This window comes from Fukomys damarensis, unplaced genomic scaffold (genome assembly GCF_012274545.1).
Source record: "Fukomys damarensis isolate Sample0158 unplaced genomic scaffold, DMR_v1.0_HiC HiC_scaffold_5, whole genome shotgun sequence".
Taxonomy (NCBI): Eukaryota; Metazoa; Chordata; class Mammalia; order Rodentia; family Bathyergidae; genus Fukomys; species Fukomys damarensis.
The window spans coordinates 13,943,581-13,957,150 of NW_022900917.1; the positions used below are offsets into that span (position 1 = coordinate 13,943,581).

General features: G+C 43.4%; 1 protein-coding gene across 1 annotated transcript in view; it reads right to left on the bottom strand.

The window, feature by feature from the left end:
- LOC109117891 (protein SMG5-like) overlaps positions 1 to 10,053 on the bottom strand; it is a 124,152-nt gene extending 114,099 nt beyond the window's left edge. The window contains 1 exon segment of the mRNA XM_033759937.1: positions 10,023 to 10,053. The gene's annotated coding sequence lies outside the window, so the exon portion shown is untranslated.
- Between the last annotated feature and the right edge of the window lie 3,517 nt (positions 10,054 to 13,570).

Below are 13,570 nucleotides of genomic sequence, written 5' to 3' on the forward strand. Positions count from 1 at the left end.
ATTTCTTCATACAGTCTCAGAGCTTGGAGTGGATGCAAATAACAAACATATTAGTTTAATAGGTAACAGCACTGGCTCTAATCTTCCCATGAAGAGAAGTTTCTGACCCACTTAAGCAGAAGAAGTCTGTCCTTTCTGATTTCAGTATCTTGTGTGTTAGTCAACTTTCAAAATTCTTGGGCTGGGGATTTAGCTCAGTGGGGCCGCTGCCTGCCTCGCAAGTGCAAGGTCCCAAGTTCGATCCCCGGTACCAAAAAAAACCTTTCAAAATTCTTGAAAGAGTACTGAGTAAGCAACTTCCAGGAGGAAAGGTTTATTTTGCTCATGGTTTCAGAGTTCAGTTCATGGCTGTCTGGCTCTGTTGCTTCTGGGCCCAAGGTAAGGCAGAACATTGTGGTGAGGAGCACATTGAAGAGCAGAGCTGCTCACCTCATGGAGGACAGGAGGTCGAGAGAATGAGAAGCAGGGGCAGGAGAAAAACTACAGCCTTCCAGGGCACATTCCCAGGGACCTACTTCCGCCAACTAGGCTCTTCCTCCTAACGTTTCCACTGCCTTCCAGTAATGCCATCAAATTGTGAACTCACCAATGGATTAACCCTTTGGTGAGGTCACAGCCCTCATGATCTAATCACGTCCCGACAGTCACACTCTGAACTTTGCCACACTGGGACCAAGTCTTCAACACACGAGATTTTGGGGTCATTTCAGATCTAAACCATAGTGGCTTGTCTTAGTCATCATTTAGAAATCTAGGCACTACGGACACCTTTAAAACTCTGACTTTGCTGACATTTTTTGCCCACTTACTTCTCTTGATAACTTATCTTAAGCAATTCTTATTCGTATTTGTGAGTTGCAAACCTTCAGCAGAGTTTATAGAAGAGGGTTGAACAACCCAAAAGAAAGCAGATGAAAAGCATTTCTTATAGCATAAAAATAGGGTTGGCAAAACTCTTCTTTATGCATTTCCTATATTAGTGCATTAGTTTAAAAATATGATCATTAAAAAATTACAAATCCAAGCCTACAACTGAGAGTCTAGAGTTGCCAACTAGGCTAAAATTTATCCTACGCATTCCACTAATTCTTAAAGTATCAGATCAGTGCTGCAAGTGGCACTGTTTCCAGGACAGTGTGCCTGACTCTTTACCATATCAGGTACAGGACCTTTACCTTTACCAGGTACAGGACCCTCGAGACAATCAAGAAAGTGGCCTCACATGGTGCACTCGGTGGTCCTTTGGTGAATGAAGCAAGAAACACAAAGGTAGCATCGTTCAGTAGGATCAGATTTTATGGTGGCTAGCATTATGATAAAAAAAATTGTAGGGGAAGATCTCCATTTATATCCTAATGCTATTCAAAACCATGTGCATGCTATTTGGAGGGCTCCCTGAAACGGATACATCCTAGTGTTTAAAATCACTGGAAATACATGTATAACCAACAAATAAACAGTCCTTAGATACGGAGTCAAGGGATTTGAAATGTTTATTAATCCTTTTGAAAGGCTGCTACAATTAAATCATGTGGATGCTTCCCAGTTGGCAAAAGAGCAGGATTGCTCAAAGGTTTTCAGATTGAAAAGCCCCACACGGCTCTCTAGGCAAGAAGTTTGGCAGTGGGGCTGAAAAACTACAAAGGCATATTCTCAAATATTTATCATATGATTTGTATTCTGCAGTCATTCCAGTTTCAGTAGCAACAGTGGGAAGGAAAGGATGAAGTCAGAATACAGGAATAGAATGCTGGAGAAAGGACTTAATGTCTAATGCACATTTCCACAGAAGGCCTTATCTACCGTACACATCTGCTGTCAACCTTTTCTTTCTAAAGCTTCCTAGAACAAGCAATTTACCTTTGGGCAAAATACCATGAGAAAATGTTGGTATTGCAGGAGAACCGTATCCCTCCTGATTAATAAATATAGACTTCTTTTTTGTTTGTTTGTTTATCCCTCGTCTGTAAATTATCTCTCAATGTTATTAAACTACAGAAGTGGCTGGTCTGTAGCAAAGTGGAACAATCAGGCTGCTATAGCAAAACGAAGGGAAGAAATAAATACAGTTCTTACCACTGCAGAATTAATGTCCCCTTCATTTTAATGTCTATAAAAAAAGTAATCCTCTATGGAAAAGGAATTTGAGGGGTTCAGCTAAGGATGAAGAAGATACTTAGTTTTCACTTAATCATGTTGCTTAACTATAAAGAAAAAATATAATCTTTGTTCTGTATTAATGAACAGGATGCTTTGTGTGTGTGGATTCTTGGTTTATCTTAAAATTTAGGTTAAACTAGGCACAGAAGTTATCTCCATTGTTAATAAATATTAAATGAGTCAGGACCAGGGATTTAGCTCAGTGGTTCCGCCGCCTGCCTTGCAAGCACAAGGACCTGAGTTCAAACAAAAAATTAAATGAGTCATGTGTTTATCCTGTTAAAATACTATTTTATTATTTAAAAGTTGGCCAAAAGCATACAGTGTGGCTTAGCATCTGAGTGAAGCATTATTCTACCTTTATTCTCCGTTGTTCTCTGTGGCCTCCTAGCAGTCCAAACACTGCCTAGAGCACTAAGGAAGGATAAAAAAGGAAACCACACCTAGGCCAACTGTCCAAGCCAACCACATTCATTTCTCTATATACTCACCAGAGTTCCTGCTTCATAAAAACAGCTCAATTACTAGTTGTGCAATAAAATAAATGTATTTATTAAAAAGTCTGAAATTCAAGGGGTAGGATTTGTAGTCAACCAAAGTATAACTCTATAAGGAAACTGTTAGGTAAGCATTGGAGAACGTGCATGATTATTATTTGCTTCATCTTCATGGAGTTTAGTGATGAATCATCTTCTTAAGACAATATTTTTCAGATATCCCTTATTACATAATTAAAAGAGAAAAATGAAGATCCAGAGATCCTCAGTTCTGTATTCCTTGCTCTCCATGTGCCACAGACCATTCCTATCTGAATTTAAAACATCATGGAGAGCTTGAGTGGCATTAGGCAGGAAACATACAGTAATTTGTATGCAAAAATTCCAGGTGTTTACTATGAGAATGACAAGCACTTTTGCTTTAACAAACTCACACTTCTATACTTAGAATCTCAAGAATTAGAAGATGAGCTGCTCCCAAAGTATACTTAAAGCAGATTTGTAGTGTGAGATTTTCTAATGTTCTCCTGCCTAAGTAACTGTTTCTTTTTTCCCCCAAGTTTCAGAATAGACCCATTTAAATCGTATATACATTTCAAAACATTACATTATCTTAACTTCATAGAACAATAAAAATAAAACAATGCAACTATATGACTATGTTAGAATATAAATGCCAGTTAGAATATAAATTTATTTTAAAAAAATAAGTCCTTGTCTAGAACTATTTTTTATTTCAATACTAAATGTCTAATAGGTGGCAGGATAAAACAGAAGGAAAAAACTATAACAAGGAACCATGGGAATAGTTTTTTAAAGAGTATTCTTTGAATAATCCCTCAGGAGAAGTGAAATAATGAAGCTAAGATTAATATTTTATAATTCATAAGGTAAAATATATGTATTCTCTGTGACAGATGCTTTTGAAGTTATACCAGTTTGGAAATCATTATTTCACTTGGTCACTTAAAATTCCTTTTAAATTGCTACCGAACTTCTGTGGCAAAGCCTAAAGCAACACTACTATGTTTCTTATGGCTTTAGTATGGCTTTATCTTTCTATCAGTCTATATGCAGGTAGTCCTGGGGTACAGAACCCATAGGGCTTTCATACTGAGCTACATCCCCAGCCTGTTTTTTAAATTTTGAGATAGGAAGCAGGGTCTTACTAACCCACTAAATTGGCTGGATGGGCCCGAACTTACAATCCCCCTGCTCAGCCTCCCAGAGTGTCAGGATCACAGGTAGGGACAGCCACACCTGGTTTTTCATTCTCTCTTACTTTATACTCAAAAGTAAATTCTTGGACTCTAACAAATCTAATTAATGAATGTGTATATCTGAAGGGCATTGAAGTGGGAAAGTGATCGGAAGTGAAGATTGACGATTGGGGAATAGTGCTCTAAAGAGAGAGAATCCTTGTGAAAGGCAAAGAGGGGCTTCAAGGGTTAGACCGTTCCTGGTGCATGAACTTTATTCAAAGGGCAGTGGTGAGCTTTGGAAGGGCTCAGCTAAGGCTGGGGATCAGAACTGCACTTTAGAGACTTCTGGCAGCTGCTTAAAAATAAACTAAAGGAAGCAAGTCTGGAGGCCAGGTTAGAAACCCAGGCAGGAAGTGGTGGTACAGATATGAACACATTTTGAAGATAATTAGGAGATGAGACAGCACTTGGCTCCAATTAGTGAAAGTGAGGGAGCGAGGAGAGTTAAGGCTGTCACTCAGCTTCCATGGCCTGCATGGGGATGCCATTTATTAACTCAGGTGCTAGAGAAGTTAGCTCAGTTTGTAGTGGAAGCATGATGATACAACGAGTATGAAAGGGAGGTGAACTCTCCCGATGGATTTTGTAATAATCCTGAAATAGAGATGTGGAATACAGAATTGAAAGAGGGCCTGGTTATAAATTTTAGTTGAAAGCATTGGAAAGACATAAATATTACCCAGGGAAGGAAAGTGGGATTAAAGTATATAAAAGGACAGTATCAACATTTAAGGAATGGGCTCAAAGGATACTAAAACATAGGAGAAAAACTCAAGGGCAATATCATAGAAGAAAAAGTTTTATAAAAGTGTGGTCGTTATGCCAAAGGCTAACAAGAAGTCAAGCTTAGGATAAAAATTAACCATTCCATTAAACCATGTGAAGGTAATTTGTGACTCTGGGCAAGAGGTGTTTGGTAGGAAGGTGGGGGCATGAAAAGAGAGGAAGGGAACATGGTATGTACTGGGCATTCTTCCAAGTCCTTTATGTGTATAAATGCCACTGAGGGTCACAAAACCTTAGGTACCATGGTAGGTGCTATGAATACTCTTTGTAGATAAGGAAATAAAAGCTTGGAGAGTTAGCAGGCTAACTGATAAATAAGATCGAAAAGAATGTGACCCAAAGCTCAGTAAGAAAAAACATTATCTTGTATAGGAAGAAACCAAACTGCCATTCTGAAGGAGGGGACATGGGAGGGGTGAGGCAGAGCTCGAGAGATCCTAATGAGATAACTGACCGTGTGAAACAGGAAGAAAGGGGCTGAAGGTGTAGGGAAAGTGGGAAGGGTGGGGGAAAGGGAACAAGGGAAAAGGAAAAAATAGGAGAAAATGAAGAAAAACGATGGCTCCTCATATTTTTGTCCGTCAGTCAAGGGAGAAGGGCATCGCATTCCCACAGCAAAAGGGAGGGGCTGAGGCTGGTAGGCCAGTAGGATGTAAGGGAACCGGGAAATGACCCTGTGGTGAAAAGGAAGAACATTGACTGGGAAGCACAAAATGGCTGCCAGGCAGCACTGAGGCCCAGCTATACCAGGAAAGCAAGAATAAGCAGCGCTGTTGGTCAGCAAGGTAGTAGTGTTTCCCTTTGGGATAAGCTTGAAGTCAGGGGACAGAGAGCGTTGTTAGACTCTAGGAAAATTCCAGCAGTCAAGACAAGAGCCTTTGAAGGTGAACCAACCAGCTAGGGGTACAAGGGAGGCTGGAGAAAGAAAAGGGTGCAGAATCACTTAACTGGCACTTATTCGAACCTTCTTCAAAAGTAGGGCATATTTAGACCTCATTAATCAGGTAAATGGGGTGAGGGAATTAACTGTGTCTGAAGGTTAAAAAAAGAGCTTAATGAGGGGGTGGAGGAATTCTCTCTACTTTCTGCTTAATTTTTCTGGAAGCCAAAAGTTGGTCAAAAAGATAGTCTTTTAATTGTTTTTAAATGGACCATGTGCCAATAAAAGAATGGACCTGGAAACAAATAATATAACATCTGAATTCATTTAACTTTCTAGCTTTAGAAGAATTTATTTGATTTTTTAGCTAAAATTCAATCCCATAATTTAATCGTCCCCAGGGTCACTTTAAATGAAAGAAGGGATAAGACACTTCCGGTTAAATTCCCAATTTGTACAAAGGACTAGGGTGGGCTTATTAGAAAAGTTACAGAGTTTTGTATTGCCTTACGTTTTGAATGTTTTCTGAAATACAATTGAGAAAGTTTGAAGAAAAGCACTATTCCGCTTCCTTAAGAAGACTGGTTGCAAACCAAGAGACTTCACCTATCAAAAGGAAACTCATAATTTACGAATGAACCAATAGGTGGCAGTATAGCACGGAGTTTTAACATTTTTAAATACCATTGCTAATTAACATGTACTGATGGAGGCACCAGTATCATACTTTAGTGTTGTGCTGGGGGTGGGAGAAGGAGGAGGAGGAAACAGAAGAAGGAAAGGAGAGCTAGAAAAAAGAAAAAAGAAGCTCTCAAGAAGCCACAATAATAATAAAAAGATGTTTCCTTCAAATAAAATAATAACAGCTTATTATTAAAAGCCATGTATCCTTCAAAATTCCTTTCATAGCTCACCCTGGGAAGCTCAGACCCCGGTCTAATTCAGACACAGGCAGACCTCTGGACTTCTAACTGACGTGGTGTCAAAACACTGAAGGGTGCTACAGCTGACGGCCACGCACCGTGAGACACTGGAGCGGAGGAAGAGCACTCATCTCTGTATACCCTGGGACCAGTGGTCGGCAAAGGAGCAAAATATCACTGGAGGATAAACTAGTGGGTGGACGAATGAATGAATGACAGGTACCTGCCCACTGGCCTACCGTTGGCACGAAGAGTACCACTCCATCTTTGCTAATGAGAACTTCACTTTCCCTCAGTTACGTGTCATCAGTAATGCGGAGAAGAAAATACTGTATTACCTTCGTAAAGAGTAACATAGAATTCTTTAGGGCGAGGAGACTGAAATGAGCAAAGATAAGGTAGCAATGGTGGCTGGAATAGTTTGATCCTGAGGGAGAAAAGATATCTTTAAAAATATCTATAAGTATGCAGATGAAAACAACACTGAGATTCCACCTCACCCCACAAAGAATGGCTGCTATCAAGAAATCACACCATAACAAATGTTGGCGGGGTTGTGGGGAGAAAGGAACCCTTCTCCATTGTTGGTGGGAGTGTAGACTGGTGCAACCACTGTGGAAGTCAAAATGGTGATACCTCAAAGAACTAGGACTAGAGGTCCCATTTGACCCAGCCATCCCTCTGCTGGGTATCTTTCCAAAAGAAGTGAAAGAATCATACCACAGTGATATATGCGCACCCATGTTTATAGCGGCACAGTTTTTAAAACTTGGAAACAGCCCATCTGCCCATCAATTGGAAACTGGATAAAGAAGATATGGTTTTCTATAAAATGGAATACTACTCAGCCATAAAGAATGAGAAAGTAGATTCATTCAGTCAACTGGGTACATTTTGAGGATATACTTCTAAGTGAAATAAATAAGGCACACATATGCAAATACCGAATAGTATCTCTGGTGTGAAAAACTAAAATGGTACTCAAGATCCTAATGGGACTATTAGCAAATAGGAAGAAAAGGACCAGAGGTGTAGGGACACTGAGAAGGATAGGGAAAGGGGAATAAGGGAAAAGGAAAAAAATGTGAGAAAATGTAAAAATGGAATTAAAGTGTTTGAAGGGGGGAGGGTAGGGAGGGTGAAGGGAGGGTGGGGACAAGGGGTAAAATGAGAACCAAGATCTGGCATGTAAAGGTACAAGATCCCAGTAATGAATGTAACTGTACTGTATACCTAGATTGTACAAATAAATTAGATTAAAGCTGAAAAAACAATCTATAAGTGCTCTACCCATGTGCCAGACATAGATAGGAGATTTAGCTGATCCATATAACAGTATCATGAGCTAATTATTGCTATTAAGTCCATGTCATAGGTGTGAAAATGAAGCTCAGAGAATTTAATTTGTCCAAATGATTAACCGGAGCAAATGGCTCCTCCCTTTTCAAACCAACCTGCACCTACTACCTGCCAAGTCTTCCGGGGGTTCAATAACTTACCTGAAGTGGTGCTGTCAGAAAGACAAAAAAGGATGCAAGTCCAGGCCCGTGGGAATCAGGGATCCATGTCTTTTGTTCAGCTTCACTTTCTTATCACAGACCTCTGCAGATTTTCCCTCTCCTGCTGTCCCCGAATTATCATAGTAAGGCAAGCCAGTAACTGGGCATCTTGACAGAAAGGGACACAGGTGTTTCCCCCCCAGCATCCAACCCTGACAGCACGAGGCCCACCAGGAAGCGACCAGCTTCCAAGCTTCAAGCAGCAGCCCCTGCTGCTCATCCCCATGGAGAAGGAGGCCCTGTATCTCAGTGCTGTGCCCAATTGAGGACACACAGACAGCTGGCATGCAGCCTACCACAGTCCTCGAAACAGCCAGATGTGAGGGCATCGGCGGTCCCAAATGCCCTATGTCACTTAGAATTTCACTCTCATTTTAACCCTGCTCTTTTGAGGCACAATAAACAAACACTAAAGCAAATACACGAAATGCTAACCGAAGGGACCTGGGTCATTGTGTTAGGACAATGAAATAAGAAGTACTTTTTTTCTTTTCCAAAAATATTGATGTGGTTTCAGTACCTTGGAAAGCAATATTAAGCAATCGCTTTTGAGAAGCATTTTTTTTTCTTCGGTCAAACAGCAGAAGAGGGTACAGGGATAGATGAACCCACAGAGGTCAGATTCCGGAATTCTACATTCATTTTCTGCAAATTTTTCTTTAATGGATTGGACAAGAAATGAGTACACAACTAAAGCTTTTACTCACTAGGTCACAAGATTACAGGGATAGAAGAAAACGGTTTGCAGGAATGGCTAGATGGAAATAACGGGCAGTCACACACACTGTCCTCTGCTCTACCGCAGACCCGGTCCTGCTCCCCACAGACCCCTGGCGCCCCGCTGCCATCATAACAGTTGGCCTCTAGGGGCGCTGTGCTCTGTTTTGCAGTAATGCTCTCCTTTGAGTCGGCAATCTCAAAATCTGTCCCCTTCCCCCCCCATCTTTTAGGAGAAGCCAAAAGGCAGAATTATTTTTAGAAAGATGTTCACTAGAAAGCGACAGGGAAAAATACAAAATCATGGGTACGAGTGATATTATTCAATGTAACTCACAACTAGCTGTAGATCTGTTTCCTGGGAAGACATGATACATTTCTTTTCTTGACCTACGCTGCCATGGATTGGACGGAAACGAGTCTCTCAGAGCCTCTCAGGTCTGCTCCTGCCATGTCTGAACAGAGTCTTGGCCTAGTCTCCTCATCTCCTCTCTGGGTAGCTGTGACTGCCCTTCTCCCAACTCCTGGCCTTTAAGGGAAGGAAGGTGCTTCTCCTCAGGCCAGGAATTCAACTTCTGGAAATTGGCCTTCTGTGCCTTTTTCACAGATAACTTCCTTTGCCCTTTCCATAAATCTGAGACAATGTGAGACAACACATTGTCCAGTCATCCAAAGCTTTTCATTAGGTAAATGTCAAGGCCCCACCTCCTACCCAGATGGCAAGCTTTACCCTCATACTTTCTGGAGATCTTAATTTCAATGATTCAATCCACTATCCCAACAAGTAGATGCCTACTTGTCCCATTACACATCCCTGTTCCCTTCAATTCAATCTCTGTATTTCGCTGGTATCTTACACTCTTGTAACAAATGGGCCAAAGGTCACTGTCTTCAGAGCGTGTTTCAGGGGCAGGCCAAGAGCCTATCTCCTTACTGTCCTTCAGAGCCCCCAGACCCTACCTCCAGCTCTTTCTCTGGACTGTCCCAGGCTTTCTGTTCTTCACTGAGAGGGGGCTCTGGCTGAAAACTCAGTAGTTTACACAATCAAACCCAGGGAATGTTGCCACCACCGTGCCTCAGCTTACCCTCTTCTCCTCTCTTCCCCAAGCACTCTCTGGGCCCCCTTCTCACGGAGTGATCGTGCGTCATCCTAGTCATTACAGTTTTACAGCATGAAAAGACCATGACCATATTGTAACAATAGCACACATACAGTAAGAGGAGGGTCGATCACTCACACATGCTCTTACAGGAAAACAGGCAGCTCTCTCCCTGGTAAGAAAAATATGGGTCTCCACCCCACCACAGAAAAATCCCCGGATGCCCCAGCAGTTTCTTTTCTCTATGACGTGTGGGAAAGCACGTCAGCTGCTCCTCGTTGCTGAGCAGATCACCCAACATCAGGTCACTGAGACAGACGGCAGCGCTTGCTCACACACAGCTGACGGGATTAGGAGACAGCGCTTTGTCAGCCTGACTGAGTCCGCAGGAGCCCCAGCATACTCAGGTGAGGAGGAGGAAGAGTGGATGTGGAGGACCGTAAGGTGGTTGTTGGGGGGCGACTGTTTTCTCTTTGGCACTGCATTTGTATTGTCTTTTCTGTGAAGTTTGTGGTCTGGGGGTCCCTGCCAGTGAAATCCTATCAGTCATCTGGTTTCAGGGATTGGCCACTCATACCTCACAGGGATTGTATGAGTCACAAAGAAGATTTTATATGTGATGGAAAATTTAAACTTTTGGGCATATGAGACTATGAATAATTTAATTACAAACCTCACATAAAGGATTACATTACTTATCCCAGAATTGGGGCATAATGATACAGAGATATTTATCCACCCACCCCCATCTGTCCCAAATCACCGTCCCCTGACTCTCCTGTTTCTTGTCAGACCCGGACAGTTATATTATTTATAATTTTTAAGGGTTCGATCTTTCTAAAGCAGTTGGTATTTTCTAAAAGCTAGCAGCAGTACATTCATTTTCAAGGAAAAAACACAAAATTACCAAAGAAGATGATCAAATAAGTATTTAAGTAGAAAATGAAAATGAGGCGCCAGAATATTATAAAGCAGAAGATAGACGGATATATTATGCTTATTAGATTATATCTCATGGATGGTACAATCCAAACACAATATGACATTTCTCTTAATGACATAAGAAACGCTGGAATGGAATTAAAGGCGGTAGAGATATTATCAATGGTAAAACTTGCCTTTTAGAACAGCAGCAAAATGGGCTTGGGTTCCAAAAGTACAGACCTAAGAGATGTCTGAACGCCAGGCCATCAGCCTTTCCCGCAGCATGGTTGCTATGGCGACAGCCGAGCTACTGCACAGCCTCTCAGCGCCTGCACTTCTGCGGTAAAAGCATTCGCTGCACACATGTTGGGTTTTTTAGGCACACACCCCATCATCAAACACAAAGACAGTGGAGGCAGCCTGATGAGAGTCACGTGCTTCACAGAAGTTGTCTTTCTGTTCTTTATCTCTACGGGGCGGGGGGCTTAGGGGTTCTGGGAATCACTGGTTCACGCCTAAATTCACTGCGCAGTTACGCGCTGAGCCAACTGCGCACGCTGCGTGCCATCTCTGGTGAAGGTAAACAAGTACATGGGATCGCGGATGCAAGAGCACAGCAGCTCTCGGGGGCGCGGGGGGTAAGCTGGAAACCTCACGGGAGGTTCAGGTTCCGAGCAGAAGCTCCTAAAAGGAAACCTAATGCGTCTTTAGGAGTAGAGGAGGAGGGGTGGGTGGGAGAGGGACCGGCACGGGCAGCAGGCTAGAGAGCAAAGAGCGGGAACCTGCAGGGAGCTGGGGGCTGCAGTCCGCACAGCAGCTCTGGGTGTGGAGGGAGAGGAGCGGGGGCCGGGATGGGAAGGGTGTGCTCGGAAGCGGGGCAGCGAGAAAGGAGACTGGAGACGGGGCAGCCAGACCACGAAAGGCCTGCGAGCCGAGCCGCGCTAAGGAGTTTGAATATTCCCCGGGGGACAGCAGGGCCATCATTAACGAGGTCCAGGGGAGGGCGTCTTGATGTAGCCTTTCACGAAAGCTGCGTGGGGAAACTGAAAAACGAATTGGCAAGGAAGGAAGAAGAGTCAAGATTGGAAGCAAGACCACTGTAGACCACTCCTGAGACGATCCAGGGTAATCACAGCTAGGCTCCAGACGAAGGCAATGGAGATGAACAGCAGACGCCGCCAGCCTCGTCCCTTGCTGCCGGTGTAGCGTGGAGCCCCCTCGGAGGCGGATGCTGCATGTAGGGCAGGTGGAAGGAAAGCGGCCACGAATCGGCTGGGATTCTGACTTGGACAACTCGATGATGAATTCCTCTGAGTCCCTAGGCTCAGTTCTCTGCCCTCCATGGGATGCTCGGAAGCATCTTTGATCTTAGTAGCCATTTCCTAATCTAGGTCACCGGGAGGCTGAGGCAGGAGGATTCACAGTTGCAACTCAGCAACTGAATGAAACCCTGCCTCAAAATTTAAAAATTTTTTCTTTTTAAAATTTTATATTAGTCTGTGTTTGCAGTACATAAGGGAGTTTGTATGTGCACCTAACACATCTTCATTTTTTTCTCCTCTTTCTATTCCTCCCTGCTCCCACTCGTTTTCCTTCCCATTTGAAAAGTTCACTGCCGTGTTTTGTTCGATTTTCTCTCTTTTAATCTCTTTTCTTTCCCTTCCCCCTCCCTTTATTTCTTGTTCCCCTTCTCATTTGAAAAACCTCCCCCAAAATATTTTTTAAAGGCTGGGATGTAGCTTCATGCAAAGGCCCTGGGATCAGTCCCCAGTATTAGGGGAGATAAAGTTCCCTTCTTTCCCGCCACTTAGGAACCCACCCTCATCATTTCAGAAGTGATACGTGGTACAAAGAATCTGGATCATCAATGCCCCAGGTCTATATTGGAAACACCTGTGAGTGTAAAAAGTACAAATTCATCACCTGTTCTCTCTCAGTAAAGAATCCTAAGATGACGAACCTCAATGCTTCATTAAGGAGAACTAAGTCGATTGAAAAGGGAAGGAGAGTTAAGGAATGAAATCTCCTTAGGTAACAGGAGGAAGGCAGGCTGAGCCCATCACACTTCCGGATCTCTTTGGATTCACAAAACCCAGTCCTCAATTTGAAAGTTGAGGACTCAGACAAATGCCATTTGGAAGGCAGACCCGTGGGAGCGCTGGATGTTCCCATACAATCGGGAGCCTTCTGGCAGGTGTAGGGACACTCTGTGCACCCCACATGGTTACTCAGAACATTACCCAGTTGTGAGTGAGGGGCGAGCAGGCTGAATTCCATCACTAGGTAGGGTGTGGGTGAGCACAGTGTAATACATCAAGGCCCCTAACTAATCTATGTCTGCAGTTGGACAGGTTTTTGAACTTCTTTAAACTACTCTTTATATTACAAAGGCGTTTCCCGCCCGTCCTGTAAAAGGTGTCAGCAGATACTGAGCGGACCCCTTGGACCTAGTCTAAACCGTCTGCGGCAAGTTCTGCACAGTCAGCTGGGCACCGGCTCTTGTCTTTTCCCACTCTAATCTTCACAGCTACCTCTGAGGTGGGCACTGTTGTCACTCAGATTTACAAGGACAAACTTCAGATCCCGGGGTCAAGGAGCGCTGGGCATAAAGGCTGTCCGCTCGCAGGGAGTGCAGCGCTGCGCGCGACCTGATTTCCTAGTTCACGTGCGCCAAAGCCGCGCGCCTGGGCTGGGGGCTGGGCTGGGGCAGAGCCGATCCCCGAAGCCCGGGCCTCCTCCCTCCCGGCGCGGGAGCAGGGCGC